We start from the raw sequence: 20,927 nt of genomic DNA, 5'->3' as shown, positions 1-20,927 counted from the left end.
CAGACTAATATTTTACATTATCACCACTGTGAAACTTTAGCAGTTCCAAAAACAAACAGCTAAAAAGAGTATATTTATCAACACAATGAACAAAAAACAGCTGCAGACTTATTTAGACACACACAGATATCAAAAATCAGCACATCAATCTCAACAATGGTGGCAATAAAAAAGGACCATTCAGTTGCATCATTTATTCATTCTGCAGTGCATGCTGGGAGTTTTGTATGGATGTCACCATTGTTGACATTCATATTCTGATTGTTGATGTCTCTGCTGTCTAAAAGTGATGGTGACATGAAGCATTGAAGCTTTTCAGCCAAGTGGTTCACAAAAGGGTTAGTTTTTTGAGGCTTCATTTGTTCACAATACCGCGTGGTAGCCAAAGAGTGTAAAACAAGCAGATGCATTACAGATGACCTAACGTGATCTGATACACTTTGTTTTGTAGCAGTTATGGCTTTGAAATAACAGTGAAGAAAAAAAAACACACAGTTCCGCAAAGACTTAAATATTTATTTGAATGTAATGTGTATTTTCTGGTTTGTATATAATAATTGTATAGCATAACTGTGTAATAAACATATTGGTTGTAAATGAATGGGGCTATTAAATGTGTGTAATAAATTCTTTGGTCATTAGCCTATATGCAGGAGGGGAGATATTATTATTATTATAAAACCACACAATCTGTGGTGATCTCATGGGTCTATATATCTGTCAAAATATCACACCAAGATTTGAACCGCATCCAGTCGAACCATTCGAACCAGTCAGGCAAAAGCGAGGCTTCGAACGTCATCAATGACGCCTCTGATCTAAAACGATACAAGCTTCGATATACGCGCTTCACTGAAAGCTTCCGGGATTTCTCGACACACGCTCCGAAGCCTCAGCACAGACTGTAACATCACTGCTGTCCAAGTTATGCAGGAGCTCATAATATTTTATGCATTATAAGGATTTATATATTCTCCTAAATAACATTACTGGTTCTTACCCTGTTGAATCACAGTATAAATTAAATATAATATATATTAATATAAACTTAAAATATCCATTTAATCAAAGACTAGACACAGAAAGAGATCAATGAATTAAACAAGTCCAAGATAATTACATCATCACAACAGTCAAACACCTGATCAACTTCATGTTGGCTTTTTCCTGCCAACTTTAATAATCCAAAGGATTTCTTGAAAGTTTTTTCAGGTGATTTGTGATTTTGATTTCAGAGACTCTTTCTCACTATCTTTCACTGGGTCGTTGTCAACTGTTGTCAGAGACTCTTTCTCACTATCCGTCGCCGGGTCGTTGTCAACTGTTTTCAGATACTCTTCCTTACTATCGTTCGCCGGGCCTTTGTCATCTGTTTTCTCAGACTCATTCTGACTATCGTTCACCCTGCCGTTGTCGTCCGACTCATTCGGACTACTGTGCACCATCTGTGGTTTCTCAGGCTGATGAAGGGACGTCTCATTACTGACACCATTTGTTGAATTGTCAATAAGGGACATACATTCTGTGACACAGTTCACCTGAAATAAAGAAAACAAATTCACAGAAGTTAAAACAAATGTCTGGGATTGATGATTAAGTTTTAACAAACACAAATCCATCTGATATTTGCTTATTGTAAAGATCCCTGTCCTTCATTCAGATGTGAAACAACACAAGATCAGCGCTCTCTTAAATACATCAATAGGTTGTTTGCACATGACATCACAGCAGCAGCGCGAATGAGTCTGGAGGGCAGGGAGTGATGTTTCTATAGAGAATACGAACCGACATCATGCCGCGTTGCATGCTGGGGCGCCGCCGCCATTTTGACAGGATCGCCCCCTATTGCACTGAAATTAATACGGATACTTGCTTACCTTCTGTTTTGTTTTTGCCATTAAGTGGAACATTCACATTTTTAATGTTATCGTTTGCAGGGAACAGAAGCTATTTTATAGCATCGAATGATAATTTTATTTATTTATTTATTTTCACTTAAGTTTTGTAGAATTTCGTTTACAATGTTCATCTGTTTACCATGTTGCACGCTGGACGCTTGCTGTTGCTTCATATGAATATTCAAATAAATCTATGTGTTCAACAAGTTGAGAAAAGTCCATTCATTTATTTGTTGGAAACATTTAAATGACGCTTAAACGAGCATATTGAGTAGGCATACAACTTTTGTCATTGTAAATATTCCTTTCCACGATCCTAGAGAATCAGAGATTATGGGTAAAAGTCAGCGGCAGAGGTGGAGATTCCAGGGGTCAGAAAGTAAAAGTCCTGCCATATTTTTATCTCATCCACTGAAGCATTAATGAGATAATTAAGTGATTAATTGAGTGATGATTGAGCATTATTGAAGACACCTGATGATAACAAGCAGAATCACCAAAGGAGAAAATCACAATTTTTAAGTTACCATCATCGAGGTCAGGGTTTGTTTTAGTTGAGCTCTTGACCCTTGACTTTTTAATATTAGATTTTGCTTGGGCAGTTTTAATTAAATCAACCAGACAGGTAAATTTAAAAGATGATCAGGTGTTGGTTACATAAACATTATTTGATCTGAATCACTGAACTCATTTGGAGTCCAATCTCTGAGTTTGATTTACATTGATTACAGCAGAACTGTGATTCTACAGCATAAGAACAGCATTAAAAAAAAAATGTATTGTAAAACACACAAACATCAAGAATCATCCTGTGAATCTCAACAGTGGTGGCCATCATAAAGCATGTTGCAGTGCATTCTGGGAGCCACCAATCAAAATTCATCCATGGCTCCCATCATGCATTGCTTTATGAATAAATGATGAGCTAAATTGTCTTAGTAATTTCATTTATTCTCACTATTAAAATTTTGCTGTTTTTCTGTGACTTTTTAGTAGCTTGTTTTCTAATGTTCAGAGTTGATCTGTTGATCAGAATATGTTGCTTGTCACCGTTGTTGAGATTCACAGGCTGATTCTTGATGTCTGTGTGTGCCTAAAACAACTTTTTTTGTGATTCAGACAACTTTTAAAAAAAAAGAATTCTGTATTGTATAAGCTGATCTTCTGCAGAATCACAGTTCTGCTGTAATCAATAATGTAAATCTAACTCAGAGATTGAGCTCTAAATGAGTTCAGTGATTCAGATCAAATAATGATTTTGAGAAAACATAATCAACACCACCTGATCATCTTTTAACTTTGCTTGTCTGGTTGGTTTTAATGCAGTTAAAACTGCCCAAATAAAATCTAACATTAAAAAATCAAGGGTCAAGAGCTCAACTAAAACAAACCCTGACCTCGATGATGGTAACTTAAAAATTGTGATTTTCTCCTTTGGTGATTCTGCTTGTTATCATCAGGTGTCTTCAATAATGCTCAATCATCACTCAATTAATCACTTATTTATCTCATTAATGCTTCAGTGGATGAGATAAAAATATGGCAGGACTTTTACTTTCTGACCCCTGGAATCTCCACCTCTGGTTAGCGGACAGATGGACACGAACACACTGTATTTTTATATTTATTTCAACACAACCAAAATCAAAACCCTAGGAGCTGTCAACAGTTTAGTAGTGACTCTGCAAGGGCACATTTTAAAAAACGCTGGCTTAGTGTATTATGACATTATATTAAAAGATGTGCAGAGGAGCCCTAAATATGAACGCAACGCGTTCTCCACACAGTATGCTTTAACAGATATGTACAGAATTTTGTGTTTGTCTCGGTGCATTAAGTTTCTTCATTCTTGTTAAGCATTTGAATGTCCCCGTTCAAGATCTACTAATTCACGAGCGAAGTGAGAGTCAGACTCGCAAAAGGTAATGTTAATTATTAAACCAAAAATGTCAAAAAACACTTAGCAATGTGATTCTTTTATTGAGTGATATGCAGTGGGTTTAATCAGTGCCATTACTAAAAGATTTGCCATCCAGCATCTGCTCGTCACCTCCTCGACCTGCTTTCCTTGGCGTTTTTACACGTAGAATAGGCAAAAAATGTTGTTCATTGCCCAGTTCTCTCTCAGAACAATTATGAGAGTTACTATCGCCGTTATCAATGCAGCATTGAGTATTTTGTATTTTGATCGACTGTGAAAAATTTTGTAAGTTGACAATCGTTGGTTGTCAATATCATGTCGCTGCTTAAAATTCGCAAACATTAATTTATTGCACATTTATTGGAAAGTCTGAATTTATCAGAAGTCTGAATGTGCGAATATGAACCAACTTTACCCAAGTGCAGTGTGCAAGTTATAATCATTCACAAGCCAATCTCATACTCTAAAACATAATGTTAATTATTACGCAAAAACCTAATACAAAACTCAGCGAAGTATGTGATTATTTTTAGTGAAAGGCAGTGGGTTTATTTAGTGACATTATTACATTTGCTAGTCGTCTTCCCTCATCTTCTCAACACTTGGGTAAAGTTGGTTTTATATTCGCATATTCGGACATCCGTATTCAATAGTCTTGTTAATCACACTACATTGGACATTCAGTGGACATTCACAAGTAAATATGCCATTAAAACAATACTTGCCTATTTTGATCGACTGTGAAAAATGTTGTAAGTTGACAGTCATCGGTTGTCAATATCATGTCGCTGCTTAAAATTCGCAAACATTAATTTATTGCACATTTATTGGAAAGTCTGAATTTATCCGAATGTGCGAATTTAAAACCAACTTTACCCTTCTAACTTTAAGTCTTCTCAACCAAGGCGAAAATTGTATTACCATCCTTTTTTTCCACGAACGATATCGTGAGTTCCTATTACAATTCTCGATTCATCATAAATGACCTACAATGGCAACATTTTTAACAATCACGACAGAAAATCAAAATACTGCTCTAACTTCACTAGTAGAAAGGCAGCGCGATATAAACAAACCCAGACTAGAACTGAACGCTGCCTCCTCAATGGCAGGAAAGTCTTTTAATTCAGCGGAAAAGTCGCTCCTCTTCATAACATAAGGATCGCGTCCAACATATGTTGTGACTTTCTGTTTATACCTTTCTAAATCAGCACAGAAAGGACTTTTCCCCATCTCTTCCAATTTTCACTGCTTGCCCTCCACCGGAATTCCGCGCGTCACCAGAACCACGTGATTGCGAAACAACCTATTGGTGTTTCTGTGATGATTTCTGAATGAAACCACACATACATTCACACAGAAAACACAAACAGATACACAACACCTAATGTCATGAGTATATCGGAACCTTCTTTTTCCTTCTTCACTTCAAGGCTAAATACTGTACAGACGATATACTGTATACAATCATCCAGACGCCGTCTGCACTGCACAGATAAATATGTAAATGTGTGCTGCACGCTTTCCTCTCAATAACAAAATAAACACTCAACAAAAATGAGAGTGGTGAGAAAACAGCCACATCTACCTATAACATTATTGCCATGAACCAATGGGAGATCAAAGCAAGCCGTTTCAAACTCCTGAATCAAAGTCCAAAAAATCTTTTCTTTGCCCTGACCTTCTTTGAAATAATGTCACACCAATTGTTTTTTCAATTTTTTTGTGCACATCACAATCTACCATCATAGTATCTCACCTGACAATCACTGCATGGGTTCCCAGTTCCTGTTTGAAAAATAGTCAATTAGAAATAATCTTTATTACTAAAGATTATTTTTGCACAATAAATCTTATTTTTACATTTTGTATAATGAGCTGCATTGTATACTTGCCATTTTGTCTTGCAGATTTAATCACAACAGCAACTGCTACAGCCACAAACAGCAGAACAACAACAACAACAACAACAACAACAACAACAACAACAGCATCAGCAGCACTTATTCCTGCTACAGCCACAAACAGCAGAACAACAGCAGCACTTATTCCTGCTACAGCAGCTGAAGGCAAACCTGAATCTGGAACAGATGAAGACAGTCATTATTAATATAAATCAACCGATAATTTATTTTACCAATAATATTGTGTTGACTGATATTTACATCTTTCTATTTTCAGCAGAAAGTTGCATGATATTGATTTAACTTGTAAATTGCGCCATGTGGTGTGTTTTGAGCAACAGCAGCTAAAACAGCAGAGGTGGGTAATGCAGGGGTCAAAGAGTAAAAGTCCTGCCATATTTTTATTCCACCCACTGAAGCATTAATGAGATAATTAAGTGATTAATTGAGTGATGATTGAGCATTATTGAAGACACCTGATGATAACAAGCAGAATCACCAAAGGAGAAAATCACAATTTTTAAGTTACCATCATCGAGGTCAGGGTTTGTTTTAGTTGAGCTCTTGTCCCTTGCCTTTTTAATGTTTGATTTTGTTTGGGCAGTTTTAACTGCATTAAAACCAACCAGAAAAACAAAGTTAAAAGATGATCAGGTGTTATATTTTCACATAATCGTTATTTGATCTGAATCACTAAACTCATTTAGAGCCCAATCTCTGAGTTAGATTTACATTATTGATTACAGCAGCACTGTGATTCTACAGCACAAGATCAGCTTATACAATACAGATTTTTTTTTTAAAGTTGTCCTTATCACAAAAAGAAAAATACATATATTTTAGGCACATACAGACATCAAGTATCAGCCTGTGAATCTCAACAATGGTGACAAGCAACATATTCTGATCAACAGATCAACTCTGAACATTAGAAAACAAGCTACTAAAAAGTCACAGAAAAACAGCCAAATTTTAATAGTGAGAATAAAGAAAATTACTAAGACAATTCAGCTCATAATTTATTCATACAGCAATGCATGATGGGAGCCATGGATGAATTTTGATTGGTGGCTCCCAGAATGCACTGCAACATGCTTTATGATGGCCACCACTGTTGAGATTCACAGGAAGATTCTTGATGTCTGTGTGTTTAAATAAGTACTTTTTTTTTAAAATCAGAACTCTTAAAAATAATAATAATAATATTGATAAAGTTGATCTTGTGCTGTATAATCACAGTGCTGTTGTAATCAATAATGTAAATCTAACTCAGAGATTGGGCTCTAAATGAGTTCAGTGAATCAGATCAAATAATGATTATGTACAAACATAACCAACACCACCTGATCATCTTTTATCTTTGCTTGTCTATTTGGTTTTAATGCAGTTAAAACTGCCCAAACAAAATCTAATATTAAAAAGTCAAGGATCAAGAGCTCAACTAAAACAAACCCTGACCTCGATGATGGTAACTTAAAAATTGTGATTTTCTCCTTTGGTGATTCTGCTTGTTATCATCAGGTGTCTTCAATAATGCTCAATCATCACTCAATTTATCACTTAATAGTAGTTCCCTGCGTGTCACCCGAGGGTGGTGCGCTCCCTCTACTGTAGCCAAGCCAGTTGTTCCCTGCCGGTGTTCTGCTTCAGGGCACTGTGCTGGCTGCATAGATGTTACCAGAGGCCCGCCTCGAGAGGCTGGTACCCTCAGTAGATTTCCTGACAGTGTGAAGTCTGTCATTTATATCTACAATGGGTCCTGTACATTTGTGGTCCCGAGCAGGCTCTGGTGATGGCACAAGAGGTAGTGACTCTTCTGCGAAAGGAGGCTATAGAAGGGATCCTCCTCCCTGCAGGGAGTCAGGGGTTTTTACAGCCGTTATCTCATTTTGCCAAGGAAAGATGTGGGAGTTGTGTCCGATTTTAGATCTGCATCAGCTATAGACAGAAGTTAGCAATGCTGACAATAATATATATTGTGTCACAAATCAGGTCTGAGGACTGGTTTGTTATGATAGATCTAAAAGATGCATACTCCCGCGTATCAATCTTTCCGCAACACAGGAAGTTCCTACGGTTTGCTTTCGGGGACGAAGCATTCCAATATCGGGTTCTTCTTTTTGGCCAAGCACTGTCCCCCCCACCTTCACCAAATGTGTAGACGCGGCTCTGACGCCCTTGCGTATGCAGGGCATCTGCATTCTAAACTACACAGAAGTTTTTGGTTGATTCTGGCTCAATCAGAGCAGATGGCAGTTCAACATTGAGATGTTCTTGCTCACATGAGAAGGTTGGGGTTGAGACTAAATGCTAAGAAAAGTGTGCTTTCTCCAGCTCAGAGAACCACTTATCTAGGCGTGGTACTGAATTCGGTGATTATGCACGCCCGTATATCTCCGGCTCGCATAACATCAATTCTCACTACCGTCTCAGACATAAAGCTAGGCCAGTCACTCACTGTCAAACAGTTCAGAGACTGTTAGGTCTTATGGCAGCAGCGACCAACATAATACCTTTTTTGGCCTGCTGAACTTGAGACCACTACAGTGGTGGCTCAGAACCAAGGGGTTCTCACCGAGGGAGAATCTTTTTCGTATGATCAGAGTCACACGGCGATGCTTACGTGCTCCATTCATATGGAAGCAACCTTGGTTTCTGTCCCAGGGACCTGTGCTGGGGGCTCTCAGTCGTCGTGTCACGCTAACGACAGATGCATCCCTCACGGGCTGGGGGAGCGATCACAAGTGGTCGCTCGACTTGAGGTCGGTGGCAGGACCATCATCTTTCGTGGCACATAAAATGCCTAGAGATGATGGCGGTATTTCTAGTTGTGAAATTTTTCCTTCCAGACCTCAGGGACCATCATGTGTTCATTCGATCAGACAACACATTGGTGGTCTCATATACAGTACAGTCCAAAAATTTGGAACCACTAAGATTTTTAATGTTTTTATAAGAAGTTTCGTCTGCTCACCAAGGCTACATTTATTTAATTAAAAATCCAGTAAAAACAGTAATATTGTGAAATATTATTACAATATAAAATAACTGTGTACTATATAAATATATTTGACAAAGTAATTTATTCCTGTGATGACAAAGCTGAATATTCAGCATCATTACTCCAGTCTTCAGTGTCACATGATCCTTCAGAAATCATTCTAATATGCTGATCTGCTGCTCAAGAAACACTGGATGCTTATTACCACAGAGCTATGCTGTGTGGACTAAGCAAATCTTTTTATGTTTGGGTCACCTAAAAAGTGTACCCTGCATCCAAGCAGAAAACGAGCAAGTGAGTGGTCGAGGTCATCTCACTGGCTTATGAGTCGGCTGGTCAGCCTTCACCTTTGGCTGTTTACCCACTCTACAAGGAATATGGCAAAATGTCGGTGATGCGGCAGGCTGGTCCTCACTGCTCACATTCTTGGGGTTTATGAACTAGACCTCGGGTCCACTTCAGGTGTTACTGTGAATTGTGCGCCTCGGCTTCACATGAGTGGTCACTTGCTCATATGGGGACGTTGGTATTGTCGTTCCCATAGTGACTTCGCAGCACGAGTTCCCTTGAAAGGGAACGTCTCGGTTATGTATATAACCTTAGTTCCCTGAATAGGGAACAAGACGCTGTGTTGCCTTGCCATATTCCTGGCATGCCCGCAAGCGCCTTGCTTCAGAATTCAGAAGCTGAATGAGAGTGTTTTCGGGTAGGCTTTATAGTTCCTGGTCAGTGACGTCACCCGCCTATGACGTTCCGTCACCCCATTGGTCTGATTTCATTGGTGCTTCATGACACAATCACGCAGAGGCATTCCCATAGAAACTACGCAGCATCTCGTTCCCTATTCAAGGAACTAAGGTTATATACATAACCGAGACGTTTTAACATTTTTACCAGTAGATGGCTGCAGAGCTCCACTATTTGTTATGTGCTATTTGAATGACCGAAAGACATCTTTTCACAAGTTTTTTTCAGTTGGATTCATATATAAATTATAACAATAAAAATGACTTTTTGTCAAAGTTTAGCATTTTTGTACAGGGCAAAATAATTTTTTTAATAATAATTTTATAATAAAAATAATAAAATAAATTTTTATTTTAGATATTTTTATTTTTGTGTGCGTGTGTGTGTGTGTGTGTGTGAGCTTGTCCATTTTGTATTGAGGATGTTTTTTGCATTTTTGGAAGTGTGCCATTCATTTCTGTCTATGTGTGTTGCGTGTTGTTTCTGATTTTGAGAATGGATTTTGTCCAATTTCTAAGCGGGGTCTGTGGAGATTACATTATTGATGATATTATTGAAAAACTGATTTTTTTTTTTTTTTTCAGTACAAAAAATGCTAAACTTTGACAAAAAGTAATTTTTATTGTTATAATTGTGATTTCATAACATTTAGATATGAATCCAACTGAAAAAAAAAAAAACTTGTGAAAAGACATCTTTCAGTCATTCAAATAGCACATAGTGGAGCTCTGCAGCCTACTGGTAAAAATTATGTTTTTTTACTTTTATAACTGCATTTTCCAAAAGATGGGCAAAAATCTTACACTGAACCATGTCAAATTATCCATGTTATCCACATGAATGAAAGTTAGAAATCTGGGCCTTTTATAAAGTGAATTGTACATAAAAAGCTATGCATAAAAGACCTATTTAATTTTTTTTTTTATTTATTTATATACATTTAAAAGATATCACAAATCCTCCAAAAACTGCACAAATGTTGAGTAAAAACATCAATAAACATAGTAAAATTACATTATTTTTAAAATATATATTATATTGTTACAAAATTACATTTTGTTGCCCAGGGACCAGAGACCCCGAAGACCATGAGTGTAGTCCCCAAATGAAGACCTCACAAGGGCTAGTCATTAACAACAGACTTCAAAATTGTAAGTCTGTTTTGAAGATGATAGAGATGATCACAATTATATTTTAATGTTGAGTCAAAGCTCACTTTTTCAAACAGGCCACAAAAAATGTACTGGGTCAATTTAAATATAGTGAATGTTTTTCTTAAACTGCTCATCAAAGGAAATGTTCTTAATGACTAAATGATACTCACCAGAGACAGAAACACTGAAGATCTTAATGATGCTGCGATGATGACGGCTGCTGCCGCTGCTGATCTTCAGTTTATAAACTCCAGAGTCTGTGTTTCTGGTGTTTGTGATGGTCAGAGATCCAGTCTGATGATCCAGCTTCAGTCTGTCTCTGAATCTCTCATTACACTGAATGTCTGTACAGATCCTACTCAGATTTCCAGTGATTTCAGCGATGAGAATATCATTAAAAAACCATGCCATCACATCATTTGGGTTTCTTATTTCATCAGGATCTAAAGTGACAGATTCTCCCACATGTCTCTTCATTTCAGCAGCAGAAACAGCCGAAACACAAACCAAGTTGAACCACAGCTGAAAGGATCTTGTTTTGAAGGAAAGACACCCCAGATAGCAAGCAGTGATAGAAATAATGTTAATTCAATGTTAATGTGTCAACTATATGAAACTATTATAATTATTTTAATTAAAACAGAAATGACAGAAATAAAGTCAGTCTGGTCCCAGATAGCAACACTGTGTCGGCCCAGATCCGGCCCACATCTGGCACATGTGGGATGATGATCTGGGCCACATGTGGCAGGAATGATGGCACTTGGGCGGACCGCTCCTGTTTGCCAGATCTGGACCACAAGCAGGCCACAAAAATGCCAAATGTCAGCCAAGAGCAAAGAACTGGACCTTATCTGATCGACAAAATCTTATGTATTATTTATAGAGTCATTTCAGCATTAACAATCCTGTTATCAAGCAGAATCACTGAAGGAAAGAAGAAAAAAAGAGATGAGCAGAAACACAAGAACTACAACTGACTTCAGCCACAGCCTTAGAGGAAATCAACTAAAGATAAAAGACATGAAATCTCTGAAGATCTGATTAAACATCTCCACAAACAGCATTTCCAGCTTCACTTATTACTAACCAGACTGACTTTATTTCTGTCACACGTCTACAGAAGATCTTACTGAGAATTAACAGAAGTTTAACTCTCATGTTTGTTACATTTGAGGTTACCATGATGGTGATTGATGTTTCCATTAGTTGGCCTCTTAACTTTATACATATATAACTGTATTCTCTGATTGCTGTGATGGTTTGTTTATCAAACACAATATCAGCTGCAGAAATAGAAATTGAAATCAAATCAGGTGTTGGCTGTTAGCTGTTGGTGATTTTACGATCATGAAAATAGTGATGGGTCGTTCGCGAACGAGCCGATTCTAAGAGTCGGCTCACATATCTGAAGAGCCGACTCTATCTTACAAAATATAGCCTATAGAAATTAAATCATTATGTAATGAAGGATTTTAATTTTATTTAAAACAATAGACTAATAATTCAAAGAACAACACAAAAATTATAATTAGGCTATATAATTCTAGGCACACACACTCTTTCGTTTCGACTGTCTGATCAGCCTCACGGTCTGTAGTCGAAACTCAGAGGAGAGGAAAAACAGCATTTCTGAATGCAAATCTCTCATAAAGTAAAAATATGGCCAGCAGTGTGTGTGTGTATGTTCATTATGAATAATATATCCTAACTAGTGAGAGCTCATATGGCAATAAAAAAAGAAAAAAGAGGGACCTGTTTAATTCTTTCAGTTATTTATTTTTCTTTAATATTTAATATGGGTTCTATTATGTTGTTCAGATTTTATTTGTTTTGAATATTGGTTCTATACATTAAAAAGTTGTAATTTAAATACAAATGTTTAATAGCATTCTTTTTTATAACAAATCAATGCATTTTTAAAGAAATTGTGAGACATTGTGAGTATGAGTCCATTTAATAATTTAATTAGAACTGTTTTCACACCTATCATAATCAAAGTCATAGTTAAAACATGTATTATTTAAAGAGCCATTTGTAAGCCAAAAGAGCCGGCTCTTTTCAGGGAGCTGAGTCAAACGAGCCGGCTCACGGAAAAGAGCCGGAATGCCAATCACTACATGACAATGATGTTGATTAGATGAAAAGAACGGTTTTGCGCTATTAAGACACTAACATTACAAACACTGTTTCTGTGGCTTGAGCTGAATTGCAGAAATTTTTATTTTTATTATTTTTTTAAAAAGGCACTTTGAGATGACACACTAAGACATCATGAATCAGCACATGATTCTCAACTATGGTGACAATCAAAAGCATCGTGTAGCCGCAATGCATGCTGGGTACTATAGTATAAAACTCCCAGAATGCATCAGAGCATTATGCAGCTGATCTGATTGTCTAAATATTTTGTTTATTGTCACCATCGTTGAGACACATATGCTGATTACTGATATCTGTGTTTGTCAATATAGTTTTCCTTCTTCTGTTTCTATTTATTTTCATCTTCTAACTGATTTCTGCAATATAACTGAATCTCTTTTTGCAGTAACATTTATATTCAATTATTATGACTTAAGTGAAGCAGGCTATTTCATGATGATTACAAAATCATCAAGAGTTAATAATGATCACATGATCATACTTCAGTTTATTTTGCTACCACTAATGTGTTTGACAGAAACACTACCACAGCAGCCTGAGAAGATCAATATATATGTTAAAAGTTAAGAGCCCAACTAATGGAAACATCAATCACCATCATGGTAACCCTAAATGAAACAAACATGAGAGTTAAACTTCTGTTAATTCTCAGTAAGATCTTCTGTAGACGTGTGGCAGAAATAAAGTCAGTCTGGTTAGTAATAAGTGAAGCTGGTAATGCTGTTTGTGGAGTTGTTTAATCAGATCTTCAGAGATTTAATGTCTTTTATCTTCAGTTGATTTCCTCTAAGACTGTGACTGAAGTCAGTTGTAGTTCTTGTGTTTCTGCTCATCTCTTTTTTTCTTCTTTCGTTCAGTGATTCTGCTTGATAACAGGATTGTTAATGCTGAGATGACTCTATAAATAATATATAAATATTTTGTGGATCAGATAAGGTCCAGTTCTTTGCACTGTTAGCCCGGATAAGTTGAATTTACTTAAAAAATTTGAGGAAACTGGTTGCCCTAAAAAAATTAAGTAATGATTAAGTAATGTGAACTTAATAATTCGAGTTCATTTAACTTAAAATGTTTTGTAATATTAATTATTTTGTAGTTATTACAACTAGTATATTTAAGTTCAATGTACTAAGCAAGTTAACTTTCACCAATCAAAATTCATCCATGCCTCCCATCATGCATTGCTGCATGAATAAATTATGAGCTGAATTGTCTTAGTAATTTTCTTTATTCTCACTATTTAAATTTTGCTGTTTTTCTGTGACTTTTTAGTAGCTTGTTTTCTAATGTTCAGAGTTGATCAGTTTATCAGAACATGTTGCTTGTCACCATTGTTGAGATTCACAGGCTGATTCTTGATGTCTGTGTGTGCCTATATTTTTTTGTGATAATGACAACTTTAAAAAAAAAAAAATATATATATATATATATATTTTTTTTTTTTGTGATAATGACAACTTTAAAAAAAAAAAATAATTGTATTGATAAAGCTGATCTTGTGCTGTATAATCACAGTGCTGCTGTAATCAATAATGTAAATCTAACTCAGAGATTGGGCTCTAAATGAGTTCAGTGATTCAGATCAAATAATGATTTTGAGAAAACATAACCAACATCACCTAATCATCTTTTAACGTTGCTTGTTTGGTTGGTATTAATGCAGTTAAAACTGCCCAAACAAAATCTAATATTAAAAAGTCAAGGGTCAAGAGCTCAACTAAAACAAACCCTGACCCTCGATGATGGTAACTTAAAAATTGTGATTTTCTCCTTTGGTGAAAAACTATAAAAAGGTAAATGTTAGGAAAAAATGTCTGTAGAACAGCCAAAACAAATGTTCCAACTGCTCATCAACAGCTCCTTGAATTCACACACACCACGACAAAATGGCGTCATTACCTGCCGCAAACCAGTGTGTAGGAGCGTGGCCAGGAGAAAAACTTCATAATTTAAGTGCATTTAACTTACATTTATTAACACATTCAAATACGCCCACAAATTAGTAGAATATACTTATATTTTATAAGTAATGCAACCAAACTTAAATATTTTAAGTATATTGTAATTATATTTTTAAGTAAATATAAAATCCGGGCTAAGAGTGTGCTCTTGGCTGACATTTGGCATTTCTATGGCCTGCTTGTGGTCCAGATCTGGCAAACAGGAGCGGTCCGCCCAAGTGCCATCATTCCTGCCACATGTGGCCCAGATCATCATCCCGCATGTGCCAGATGTGGGCCGGATCTGGGCCGACACAGTGTTGCTATCTGGGGTTAGTAATAAGTGAAGCTGGTAATTCTGTTTGTGGAGTTGTTGAACCAACATCACATTATAACATTGATTCAATGCCATTACCATTGATTTATGGATGAAATTTTAAAAAAATGTCAACATTAATTGCGGGTCCAAACGTGATGTTGTTTCTGTGCAGTTAACGTTAAGACATTACCAATGATTTAACATTATTTTGATGTGGCTTGCTATCTGGGACATAACATGAAAACTTGTATGAAAGAGATAAAACATGCTCTCTTGACTTTCAGTCTGAAAAGTAAAATTTTTAGACATTTTGTGAATATATTTTACATCTAATCTTTTACACTTTGGATTCCTGATGAACTAAAAAAAACCCTGAGTATGAAATAACAGATTCAGATGATTATAAAAGATGAACAGAGATGATATGATGAGAAACTGTCAATCATGTGTTCCAGAACAAATCCAACTGTCAAAACTGAAAACCAATGGAAAAATTAAACATTTTAAAGTTTAAACCATACTGATTACAATATATATTTATTTAAATCTACAAATATCACTTTAACAGTAAATGTATTTAACCCTCTACCGCACGCATTATGATGAATTTATAGAAAAAAATATTTGACTCTTTTTCTTTTCTTAGAATGGCTTAACTTAACTTAACAATGGCTCAGTGCTGTAAAAAAAAAAAAAAAAAAAAAATGTAAAAAAAAATATTATTTTAAGGTACTTTATGATATGCAACATACAATAGTGGAAATAACTTAGAATAAGTGTAAGTGTATCTTAAACTGCTTAAACTAAGCAGTTAAAAAAAAAAATGGCATTCCATTATTGCGCAGTGTTGCCATATGGCAACACAGACATTTTATCGATTTACCAAAAACTAATTTAATAAAAACTTTTTTGAGTGGTGAATATGTCATCATAACTTACCTGAGATGATGTTAACATTTTTTTTGTGAATGTGACATGGGCGGGTCCTTGTTTGCTACTGACGTTTTAGTTTGCTTTCAGCAACTACCGACAAGAGACGGCAGTCTGTCAGAAATCACACCACAGAAAAATTGCATGTCATGTGACTTAACCAAAGCACAAAAAAAACAAAAAAAAACAGAGAATGTTCTCTTCAAGAAACAGTGGCAAGGAAATGAACATATGGCAACACTATGTGGTAGAGGGTTAAAAATAATATCTTTATGCATGTGAATGAAAAAGAAAAAAACTTCTGAATGTCACTGCAAAAATACACATTAATGATGTGATTTAACTATACAACAAAATGACTCACCATGAACAGAAACACTGAAGATATTTTCACTGCTGCTGCTGCTGATGATCTTCAGTTTATATTCTCCAGAGTCTGTGTTTCTGGTGTTCATGATGGTCAGAGATCCAGTCTGATGATCCAGCTTCAGTCTGTCTCTGAATCTCTCATCACCATCTTCACACTGAACATCTGTACAGATCTTACTCTGATCTCTATTGATTTGAGCGATGCGAGTGTCATAAAAATACCATCTAATTCTTTCTTGTTGGTTTGTTTGAACACCAGTGTGTAGAGTGACCGAATCTCCCTCCTTCACAGACACTTCTTCTGTATCAACACTAGACACACCTGAAGAAGAAATGAACAGTTCATTATGAGCTAAACAACCCACATAGCAACCTTGTGTCGGCCTTGATCCAGCCCAGATCTGGCACATGTGCATGATGATCTGGCCCACATGCTGCAATGAATTACGGTCCTTGTGTGGGCCATTTCTGTTTGCCAGATCTGAGCCACAAGCAGGCCACAGCAATGCCACATGTCAGCCAAGAGCAAAGAAATAAACCTAAACTGGACCTTATCTGAGCCACAAAATCTGTGTATATTAAGTATAGAATAATCTCAGCCTTAATAAACCTGTTAACAAGCAGAATCACTGAAGGACAGAAGAGAACAGAAAAAGAGATGAGCAGAAACACAAGAACTAACTGACTTCAGCCACAGCCTTAGATGAAATCAACTGAAGATAAAAGACATTAAATCTCTGAAGATCTGATTCAACAACTCCACAAACAGCATTACCAGCTTCACTTATTACTAACCAGACTGACTTTATTTATGTTAGAAATCTACAAAAGTTGTTATTGAGAATTAACAGAAGTTTAACTGTTTCATTTGAAGTCACCATAATGGTGAATAGTTGTTCCATTAGTTGGGCTCTTAACTCTTATTATGCATTTGTTTTTTTCTGGCTGTTGTGAAAGTCTGTTTGTTAAACACATTTGCAGTAGCAAAGAAAGCTGAAACAAAATGACATCAGGTGATGATGATGTTGATTGTTCTGTGGTCGTCATGAAATGGCCCGGGCCATTTCAGAAAGGAAGTTAAGTGAAAACTCTGAGTATGTTAACCCTGAAGTGAGGGAAACTCTGGGTTTTCTGTTTCAGAATGGGAGGTATGTCAAACCCGAGAAAGCAGGGTAAGTTAAGCCCGTTTCTGAAAGAGAGGTAACTTCTAGTTTTCTTTGGTAAACCCAGAGTTTCCTTCGGTCTCCTCCCCCTTTTTAAAGTGCAAGTAATGTTTAAATAGTTAACTCATTCATTCACACTGCAAAAATGTTTTTCGTACTGAGTATTTGTCATCCTATTTCAAGTACAAATATCTAAAAATTCTTAAGATGGATTTTCTATATAAGAAAATGATATAAGATATTTAGTCTTGTTTCCTGTGGAATCTAAATTAAGTGCATCAATATCTGCCAGTGTGGTAATAAAAATAAACTTAATGCAAACCGAAAGTGTCAGAGTGTCTGCAGGTGTAAAAAAAGTGCAGTAAAATGCACTTTATTTTAGTACACAGTACACTTCCATAATGTACTTAAAGTGCTCTATTTCTGTGCACTTATTTTGTACTTAATATACTAAAAGCTGTACTTTAGTACTTCTTAAGATCATCTTAAGAACATCTAAGTGTACTCAACAGTGCTATTTTGAGACACCATGAATTTGAACTAAAATGTGCTTTTAACATATTTCTTTATTAATTTTTTTTTTATATTTAGTTACCCCTTGTAGTACACTTGAACCCATCTTTCATACACTTTTAAAATAGACTTATGATGTATTTTAAATATAAGATTGATATATAATGAATACAAAATGTATTTATAATTTATTGCCTACAACATTACGAATACATTGTGTATATATTTATCATATATTATTCTTATATTTTAAATAATTCATAAGTGTATTTCCTATGTCTGATGAGTACATTTAAAGGTGTATGAAAGATGGGTTCAAGTGTACTACAACTGGTAACTAAATATATATATATTTTTTTTATACAGAGATATTATGCACATTTTAGTTCAAATTCATGGTGTCTCAAAATAGCACAGTTGAGTACACTTAGATGTTCTAAAGATTATATTAAAGGTGCTAAAGAGGATGTTTTGTTTTATACATTTTTGCAATATTACTTGAAACTGTCGATCATCTTGTTAACGATTGGCCCTCTGGCTTGTCAATCACTGCCGTGACGTTCCTTGTGAGAGACAAGCGCGGCTGCGCGCTCCAGTAACTTTCCACACTCCACAGACGCCGCATGCGATGTTTTTGTCAGGAGACAGGAGTAACAACTGCAGATTATGAGTTACCTGTGGTGAGTCCGACATAATGAATCCACGAACACGATACAGCGAATGCCGGTGGTAAACACTCATGTTCCAATACTCGTGCACGAGTTTTGGGAGGCGTTCCCTCGAAAGGAGGGGGGTTGTTCATAAGGCCGGAACACACCAAGCCGACGGTTGGCCGTCGGGCAGTTTTTCTCACCCAGGCGCAGAACTGATGTGCTGCTTGGCCATCGGCTGTTTAGCGTCGGTTTGGTGTGTCAGGGCAACTTTGGACACAGACGCTGCCGACGTGAGCCAACCCCGCAGTCTGCTTTCATCTCCACTAATCGTCGGCGTCGGCTTGGTGTGTTCTGGCCTTTACGCATGCGCTCATTTCAAAAACTCAGTAACAGTCTTTGGTTTCTCAGTCGACGAAAAGATCCTCTTTATCACGTTTAAGAAGTACTAAAGTACAGCTTTTAGTATATTAAGTACAAAATAAGTGCACAGAAATAGAGCACTTTAAGTACATTATGGAAGTGTACTGTGTACTAAAATAAAGTGTATTCTACTGCACTTTTTTCACCTGGGGGAAAATGTACTCATAACTAGTACATTAGTAATATATTTGTAAGAAAATCAATGTCATTTAAACTTAGGATTATTATATAAAAGTCTACTAAGATTGAACTAATTTTAAAGCATTGAAAGCACACTTTTAAAAAATACACTAATAAAACTCCTCTGTATATTTTTATTTCATTGCGCTAAAAATCTATTTAAGTAGTAGTGATATTTAGTATACTTTTCCAAGTGCAGTGAAGTACTACTGAAGTACAAATATACATTGAATTAGTGTATTTATAGTGTATAACTTTGACACTTTTATTTAGCACCAAAATAAAGAATGTACTACAAATGTACTTGCTTGTATTTAAGTATTTTTTTAATGCACTCAAGTATACTTTTTTTCACTTGGGTATTACTAAGTGCAAATTTACAGTAGCTCTACCCACCAGTGTCAGACCAGGTTAAAATTGACAGATGTTCTAGCGGCTCCAGTTTTTTTTGCCGAGCTCGCTATTCTCCCTTTTCCCATCACATATCACATCAGAAAGGCTTTTTTTTTTTTAATAAAAATGAAGAAACTTTTCTCTAAAGTGGAAGTAAATTGCCTAACGAGTGTTTAATAACGATAAAATCATTTACACTTTTATTATAGCATCCTGCATTATTTTTTTCTTCTTCTTTTTTTGCATGTGGGATACCATGAAAATAAATATTAAAAACTTCAAAAACTTACCATTCTACCAGTTTTCATCTTTGATATTATAACAGTGATGAGAATTAAACTTGCATTGACTCAGAAGTATGCGGATGTCCTTTTGTCATGTGCTGTTGCCATGGTCAATCGTAATATCGGAGCTACATTGATGATGGCTTTTCATAGTCGTGGTGCACGCGCTTAACTCCGAGTCAACCTATTCAGAGTCGACTGAACTAACTCAATTCAGCTGTTCTGAAACTGAAAACTCAGAGTTTTCCATCTCAGAGTAAGTCAACTCAGAGTTCAAGTTTCAACTCAGAGTTGGTTGAACCTCCTTATTGAAACATGCCCCTGATGTCATTTGAATCTAACAGTTGTTTTGTGCTATTAATACATTTACATGATAAACCCTGTGTTACTTCAGAATGAGTTCCTGCAGCAATCAGAAGATTTTAACAAACTTGTAAACAGCAAAAAAATAAATAGCAAGAGACAATGAGACAAATCAGATGCATGATTAATTCACAATGCATGCTGGGAGTCATCCATGGGTGTTTCTCAAAACTTGATATCCTGAAGGGCATCTCAATTCTCTAATGTGAGGAGCGAGGAGTAAGGAAGCTCCCAGAGGAGTTATGAATGAGGACACACTGGTGTATTCTGCAGCAGAAGTCTTTCTCGTCAAGAGCCCTATTGCACATATAATTCTCCTCCCCCTTTCACATCTGTCACACATAATTTTAATTTATGCTTTGCCTTTGCAGTTTAAATGAACAGCATATATTACATATTTTAACAGGCATCTTGCTTTATTATTAATTATTATTAATTTCTTAAATAACCAAACAGATCCTTTGAGCGCAGCTGATGATGTGAAGTGACGCTTGAGTGATCACGAATATTCCAATGTACAAATAAGTTTTCCTTCAAGTCTTCCTTCCTTCTTCCTACAGGGTGGAGCTGAGACGCATTAAGAAACGGAGGATGAAATGAGAAGCACACAAT

This window comes from Chanodichthys erythropterus, chromosome 10 (genome assembly GCF_024489055.1).
Source record: "Chanodichthys erythropterus isolate Z2021 chromosome 10, ASM2448905v1, whole genome shotgun sequence".
In the NCBI taxonomy this organism is placed as follows: domain Eukaryota; kingdom Metazoa; phylum Chordata; class Actinopteri; order Cypriniformes; family Xenocyprididae; genus Chanodichthys; species Chanodichthys erythropterus.
This window is presented reverse-complemented; position numbering follows the sequence as displayed.